Genomic DNA, 8,598 nt, shown 5'->3' on the forward strand with positions numbered 1-8,598 from the left:
GGGGATTTGCAGGGGCCTGAGCCAGGCGCTGAACGCACGGAAAGACAACTCACTGTGGAGAGACATGTTTTTGCACCTCAGGATGCGGTGGGAAGTCACAGTAGGATTACTCCTTTAGGGGAATAGCCTGTGGCCACAAGACAGGATGCAGACAGGGGCTACAGTAGGCTTTTGGCTGCCCTGGGGCAGGGCCTGTCTGAGAACAGAACAGCACAGAAAAAATGGAGCCTGGAGGGAGAGGTACAGAGGCTAGTCAAGCTGTATCAGGCCTGCTCTGACCCCAGACGTCACTTTTTGCTTTGGATTTTCCGTCATAAATGAGATGTCCTGACAAAGACTGAGTCAGGGCCACAGAGAAACAGAAGAGCAGGCAGCTACAGTGAAAGAGGAGATGTCTGATGGTGTGGGAACAGACAGGGTCAGACTGGGATCCAGAGACAGCTAATCTCGGTGCTAAGGGTGTCTCCAGGCCAGCATGAAATTGGTAATGACCACAAATCCCAGAGGCAAATTCTACTCAGATTCAGAAAACAAGCAGTATGGGGGGCGCCTGGGTGGCTCAGTCGTTAAGCGTCTGCCTTCGGCTCAGGGCGTGATCCCAGATCCCAGATCCCTGGGATCGAGCCCCGCATCACGCTCCTCTGCTGGGAGCCTGCTTCTTCTCCCACTCCCCCTGCTTGTGTTCCCTCTCTCGCTGGCTGTCTCTCTCTCCGTCAAATAAATAAATAAAATCTTAAAAAAAAAAAGCAGTATGCAATATCTTTGAAGAATAATTCTCATTTAGAGTAGCTAAAAGAAAACAAAAGTTGTGCTCAAAGGGAAGATTCAGCTTTTCAACATAACTAATTCCCAAAGGGAAAATGTCCCTATTAAATCTAAAAATAGAGAAAAAGAAATCATGGCTAACATTAATGACACGAGTGCACAGCGTTTATCTAAAGAGAAGTCATGAGCTGATTCAGGCGAATGCTCATCCCTGGTTTACCCACCGCAGTGAGTTCATGGTGAGGAAAAGGGACTGTGAATTCTCAGTTTCCCCAGCCTGACTGGAGAGAGGGGATTTGGCTGTGGAATTAACATGAGCTCTTGGCTGACTTGCACCCACTGCACAGACCACCCTCAGGATACCCAACATCAGGAACAACAGCAGCAGTGGTCGCACTGCTGGGCACTGTGTGCAGGGAGGCCCTGAGAAGGTTCTGGATTCCATCCCCCAATCTCCTCCTTCTGTGGCCCTCTGAGGCAGACACCCTTATCCCAGCTTCACAGGAGAGGTGGGGAGAGACAGAGCCAGGGTGTGGATGGAGCCTGTCTGGCTCCACCCTTGATCGCCAAGCTCAAACCAAAGGTGTGGCCCCTTCCTTCGAGAGCTTTGAAGAATATCAACGGCATTTTATTTTTATTATTTTATTATTATTTTTTAAGGTGCTTTACTGTTGACCTCTGGGGTCAATGAACTATTATCTCAGATAGGGGTAAGAAGCCGAAATCCAGGCCAAGAGGAAGCTTTCCTGGAGACAGTGCTTTTGGAGGGGGTGGTGATGCCAACTTGAGTTTCAGTGACCTCTCATTGGAGTTATGTAAGTTTTCCCTTCATCAGTTTGGGAATTTTGCTGCATAACAGGATTAAACCAAATATATACGTAATTTCTGGGCCTGTGAATACCAACTGTCTTTGTTTCTTGCAGTATTATTTTTTGTTGACTTGTTTTTATTCATCCTGCATGGGCTCTGCAGGGCTTCTTGGATCTGCAGTTTGATATCCACCTTGATTTAATCAGTTTTGGAAATACCTAAATCATTATCTCCTCTAATATAGTTTTTGTGTATTTGGTCGCCTTTTTTGAGGAACCCGACCTTCCCATATGTTGGAACTTCTCACCTTCTATTTTCTAGATCTCTTATTGCTTTCATCTCCAGTGTCCTGAAAGCAGAGCCTGAGATGAGGGCCTGCGTGCAGGTGATTTGCTTAGGAATGGGACTATAGGGACAGGTGTGAGGAATGGGAGTGTGAAACAGGGAAGGAGGGAAACCAGCGCAAGCAGGTGCAGCATTCTGTCAGGCAGCACTGTGAATCCCTGCTCAGTCTCCCATGACTCAGTAGGGATCTTAACCAGTGTGTCTCTGACCCAGCTCAGAACTAGCTTTCTGAAATGTTGCATGGCCTCTCAACTTTGTCTTCTGGAATCTGCAGATGCATTCAGGAAAAAGTGGCTCCCTGCACTGGGCTCACCTCCCTGAGCCTCTGTCTCCAAAAAAGCCCTCCTGCTTCTGCCCTGGTTTATAAGTATCGGAGTATCATTTTTGTTCTCACTTACCTTGCTCTCTGGAGGGAAAAGAGGGGTAAGAAATAAAGAAGCCTCTGTTCCTACACTCTTTTGCTCAGTTGCCCAGATTCCTCTTCTCCCTATCTTGAGGATATGGGGAGACTGGGGGATGCCCCCAAATTTGTTCCCAGTCAGCCATGCCAGAGGCAAGCTGTGACCCTCCAAGCACACCCCCAGGGAGTTCCATCAGTGGCCTTCGCTAAATGTGAAGCTGAAGTGTCTGCCTGCAGCAGTCTTTATTCCAAATAACAGAGAAGCAGCTGGTTAGTGCCCTTGGTGCCTGCACCAAAAGGTAGCAACTATGGCCAAGAAGGCCACAAACCAGAGGGCAACAATCTGAGTCTAAATAAACCTAGAAAGAGCAAAGGGGAAGAAAGCTGGGGCTGGCTGGCCTAGGACATCATCAACAAACTGGTAAGTACCAAGGAGTTTAGAAAGCCCATTGGAATAGTTGGCCTGCCAACTTCTTTTGCAGACAGGATAGGATTTTCTTTGTAAGAGCCACCAACTGGGTAACTGTGTCTAGTGTCCTTGCTCCTGGAGACCAAACTTCTGCTGAGCAGCCTTCTGGATGCACAGCCTGATTTTGGGCTGATTCTTTCCCAAAGAAGGATGTCACCTCAGCCAACCACACATCTCTTTATTCCTGAATCAGGGAAACATTTAAGTCTTACACGTATGCATATGTTTGCTTAAAAAGGCAGAGCAGAAATCGTCCAAAGGGAAATAACGTTGCTTTCAAAACAATGGTTTCGGGGTGTAATGAAATGTGATTAACGAGTGATGTGTGCCAACCAGGAAATGTCAGTGCTAAGATTCCCAAGGAAACAACGGAGGAAATGAGCTCACTTCTCAACAGAGGTAATAATAATGAATGTCCAGGTCTATGCAGATGCTGACTGGTGGATGTCTTTCCCACTGAGCACCTTTTCCTACCAAGTCAGGGTTGACCTTAAGAATCCTCCTTATTAGGGTAATTAAGGCAGTTTTCTCCAGTCAGCTTATTTATAATCCTTACCTCTCCCCTTGCCTGCCTCTCATTGGGGCAGACATCGTTCAATGTGCCAGCCCTGCCCTGCTCATGACTATGCCACCTAGTCTCCTCTCTCATTCCCCCTCCCGCCCCGCCCTGAATGCTCAGTGGAACATGGGACCCTGTCCTCTAACACAGCAATCAGACTTGGGCACCTCACCAAAGTTGGGAACATCAGAGTCTCAGTCCAGGAATCTAGACTGAGGACAAAGAGACTGTAGTTAGCTGGGGGATACCTGAAATGGGAGGTCATAGAGAGCTGGGCTTGAGGCAATAATTTCCTGCCACAGGCATGTCCAAGCAGAGAATGCTGGCATATCAGGACGCATTTAGATGCAAGCACAAACTTCTCTGCTGACCAGGCCTTGGATGCACAAGGGGTGGTTTTCCTCATGTAACCCAGAAGCCCAGGGGTACATGGTTGCTGGCAGGAGTCAGCAGCCTAGGTTTTCTGTTCTTGGCGTGTTGTTTTTTAGACCTCAGGGTGATTTTCCACAGTCACAAGATAGTACTTCCATTCTAAGCAAAACTCTGGGGTCAGAGCAGGATAAGAAAGGGCAGGACCCTAGCTCTCCCTTTTATTGGAAAAGCAGGAACTTTTCCTGGAGGCCAAAAGAAACCCTAGATTTCTGCTTTTAACTCAAGGCCAGATTCTAGCCTGTGTCACTGTATCCAGCTCTAATAGAGGGCAGCAAAGACAAGGACGAAGACGAAAAGTCCCATAACAAGGCTTGCCGCAGAATCACGCAGGGATGAAGAGACAAAACACAGTGAGGTACCAGGGAGGTGGAGGGCAATACCGCTCATGTTTTTCCAGGTCCTCATGCCAGTCCCTGTGAAACTAGGCTTCACTTTCTGTTTTGGAATTTCGTGAGATATCCCCATATCCTTCCAATAAGTCCCTCCGTCATCTTAAGTGGGCTTTTGTGAATGTCTGTGGCAACTGGATGATCTCTGACACTTTTTCTACTCTGAACAAGCTATTCTACATTCTCTCACTTTACACTCCCCACTGTCCCACCTGAGCTGACACCAGAGCTTCCCATCACAACACAACACAGCTTGAAGTCCTGTTTGGAGCGGGTCACCCCTGCCCTCCTGGCTTCAGGGAAGGGAGAAGGGCTGGCTTGTCGCTCTTCCTCACCACTTTAGAGCGTCTCTCATAAACTTGAAGTCTACCCTGATTGTCACCCCCTTGCTGACCAATCCATGGACACCCCACGCTTCCCTCTTAAGCCTGTTTCTTGTCCTCTTCCATCCCCTCAATCTGCCCATTATAATCCTACTTACCCAAGGCCTGGTTCACACGTTACTTCCTCCATGAAATCGTCTAAGAGCACTGCTACCTGATGGGACTTGTTCCTTGTGGTCCCAATGCACTGTGTGGTTCCTCCGTGGCACTGGTTTAGGTGGTTATTATGCTTATCTCCCCTCGGAGATTGTAACATGTCTGCACGTTGGCTTACCTATTTCACCTTTGTTTGTCACGGCACTTGCTTAAGCGCCTGAAGGGCTTTCAGGAGATAGCTACAAAAGAAATGGAAACAGTATGGGATTGGGAAAAAGCACTGGACTGGAAATAGGGAATATTTCTAGTTTAAGCTGTGAGGTGCACTACTGGCTGCGTGCTCAGCATCACTGCCTCTCCTTCCCTGCTGGCAGAACCCTGATTTGTTGAGATAAATGCCTTCCACGTGGGCCAGAGTTTCAATGCATGTGGGCCTCATCCCACTCTCAGGGTGCATGGGGGTGGTTTCTGGTTGGTCTAACCCAATGGTCTGCAATCAGGGGCTATTATGTCTCCTAGAGGACACTTGGCATGTCCAGAGACATTACTGATTATCATGACTGGGTAGGATGCTATTGGCATCTAGTGGATGGAGGCCAGGGATGCAGCTAAACACCCTGCAATGCACAGGAGAGCTTCCTCTGCCATCCCCAGCAAAGAATGATCTGGCCCAAAATATCAGTGGTGCTGAAGTTGAGAAACCTGGTCTAACCGATTACATTGGTCCCATCTCCCTGCTGATAACTGGGTGGCAGCTAGGCTAGAGCCTGGAAGAGAATGGAAACAAACCACAACCAGCAATGTGGATCTTACCATGAAAAATGGTACTAAACTGTGCCACCCAACACAAACAATCTAAGCTCAAACCCTTTAATTTAGCTCATTTAGACCATTTGCTCTAAGACAAGCTGATCTCCCAATAGCTCCACTTGGACTCATGTGTTCCAGGTAAGACCACTGACTCCCGCAACGAGTCTCCTAGTTTACAAATTCTGGCCCATCCCTGCCAAGACCATCTGTTACAAACACCAGCCCTAACCCCTCAAGGACTTTCCATAACTCCCCCATTTTTGAGGAGCCTCACAGGTCCTCTGGTGAATTTCTTTGCTGCAACAAGTTCAATAAATCTAACTTCTTGTTACTATTACTTACTTTTGACAGGTATGTTCCTGGCTGCTTTTGGTTGGTGGGCTTTAATGCTGGGCATGGAGTACAAATAATTCCAATTCAATGAGCTAAGTCCTATACTTGGGGCATGTTCAAAGTGGCTTAGACACAAAGATGTTCTGCTTAAGAAATTAGGGGAAGAATTTTCAGCAATGATACTTGAAGTGAGTCCTAAATAACAGAAGTTGTTTTGGCGAAGTGGTGAAGGAAAGCATTTTCACAAGAAGGAATAATATGGACAAAGGCAGGGAGGCATAGAATTAGAAACAGCAAGCAATGCTGAGTGTCTGCAACATAGCAGGAGGGATGATCCAGACAGGAAGGAAGGGGCCAGATCATGCAGTGCTGTTTAAAGTATCCTGGATCTAACAGCTATACTGGTTGATTGGCTAGGAAATGAAGTAACATATTACCAAGACCTTAATTATATCCCTGCCAGGCATGATAATCCCTGCAGAACTGGATTTATGTGAGAACTCATCACTTCTCTCATGCTGGTTCTTCATCTCTTGTAAGTCGTATGGGATTCTAGTGCCACCTAACAGTAAGAAAGGCAATGGCATGTTTGATCAGGAAAGCCTTTAAGTGCAATATGGAAATTAATTCTTATACTTCATTTTGAACGTGCCTTTTCTAGAGATGATGCACAGAAATGGGACTTGGTTTCCTCTGCCTGGAAATCCTGTTTCTTCTCAAAATCCAGGTCCTTAACCCATCAAATGTTCTCACAAGATCATGTTACTCCCCTTTAATGCAATTTTTGCATTTCACGTTTCTCTTTATGATGACCTGATTAAAGTCATCTCTCACTAGTTTAATTTCAGTGAGGGAGCTTGTCTGTGGTTTGCTCACCACCACCTCCCAGCACCTAGAAATATATCTACTTAAAATACTGTTAAATGATTGACCTGATGATTACTTCGTGCTTTCTTAAACCTTATCTGTTGTCATTAATGATTTCTATATACCCCGCTTTTACGTCTAAGGGTAACCCTTTCACAAACCTTATCAAACGTTCTGTTGTAGCAAAAAGACTTAATGGCCTTAATCCAAAGAGCAGTAAATTTTCCCCTTAACGGGATCTGTTCGTAAAAGGTCATGATTTTCAGGTGGGCATTACTGCCCTCGTAAGCCTCCAGTACGAACTCGTTATTTATTTATTTTTACCCCGCCTATACGAACCGGGGTCTTTGTCATTTAACAAGCAGTGCCATCTTCTACCTACACAAAAGGCCAGCATCTCAGCCCAGACCCGCCTATGTGCTCCGTTATGCGCCTAACGATTACTGCGGTCCCACCGCCAGCAATAAAAGGAACGCAGGAAGCGCAGGGGCTGGGTTGGAGGAGCCCGCGGTTAGACCACGCGCGGACGTGTCCGCACTGGCTCGGGGCCCGCTTTCGAGCCTGGCGCCCGGCCAGGGGCGCCCGGGCCTCTGCCCACTCGAACTCGCCGAGAGTTCGAGTGGGCCGCCGAGAGACGCTCTAGAGGCCGCCATGCCAGGGGCCAGAGGCGAGCGCTACGGACGTCACTTCCGCGCGCGGCCGGGGCGGGGCCGAGGGCGGGGCGGGGCCCAGATCTGGGCGGGCAGGGGCGGGCCGGTGCAGAGCTTGCACCGCTCTCTCCCGGTTATTGACGGGCTGAGGGGCTGTGGCACTGACACCATGAGCGAGGCGGATGGGCTGCGGCAGCGCCGGCCGCTGCGGCCGCAGGTCGTTACGGACGATGGCCAGGCCCCCGAGGCCAAGGACGGCAGGTAGGCCGGGCCCCTGGACGTGGGCGGCGAATGGCCGGTCGACCCTCCCTAATCACTAGGACCGCAATAACAGCAGTTGGGTAAATGCGTTGCCAAGCGCGGTGCAGGCGCCATCCCATTTAATTCCCCGGGCAAAACTCATTTATAGGGGAGGAAACAAGGCTCCGACGCACCTGCCAGGTTCTTGAGGTCTGGGTGCACTCTGCGCGCAATTTCAGCATTGTTCCCTAGCTCTTGGGGTCCCGAGACCGCCTCGCTCCGTTTCTGCCCCTTTCTGCTCCTCACTCCTTCCCCAGCTTACAGAGCGGTTGCTTCCTCGCCTTTCCCCCTCCTTCGCCCCCTCACCCCGTCCTTCCTGCTGACTTACCCGATCCTCCGGGGGAGAGCCACCTTGCCACGGTTCTAGGTCTTCCCAGCCCCTCACTCTCACTGTCCTGAAAGGAAGTCGGAAAGCGTGCTCGGGTCGCGCCTCGTGTTCCAGCGAAGAGCTGGCCTCCGCACCTGTTCTGCACCTTCCCACCGCTCGCTGTGTGACCATTTTCACTGTGGTTTTCAGGAAAAAGTAGAGAACAGAAGTGACATTGGTAAGCAACTTTTGTGAGAATTTAGGCTTGCAGATTTTTCCTGATAGGGACGGAGAAACTTAGGAAACTTGCTAATGCCTACCTAATAAAAAAAATCTCAGATTTTTGGCCTTCACTTCTCCCAACCTTCCAGAATTTAAGTATACTATGTTTTGTTAGCTAAAAACTGAAGCAGGATCCTTAAACATACATTTAAAAATATAATACTTCGCTCTTTAATTTTGTCTCCTGAGTCTCCTAACTGTGAATTTTTAGGGAGAACCAAGAGGCCCCATGCAGACCAACCTCAAAGTTGTGGAACTGATTGACTTATTCTTATAAGTTAATAGATATATTGAAAATATTTATCGGTGTGCCTGGGGGTGTTGTACGTAATGAGGGCTAGTTTTTGTGGGGACAGACTGAATATTCACTGATGATAATAAGAGGACCACACTTGAAGGAG

This window comes from Ursus maritimus, unplaced genomic scaffold (assembly GCF_017311325.1).
Source record: "Ursus maritimus isolate PB19 unplaced genomic scaffold, ASM1731132v1 scaffold_22, whole genome shotgun sequence".
Classification (NCBI taxonomy): domain Eukaryota; kingdom Metazoa; phylum Chordata; class Mammalia; order Carnivora; family Ursidae; genus Ursus; species Ursus maritimus.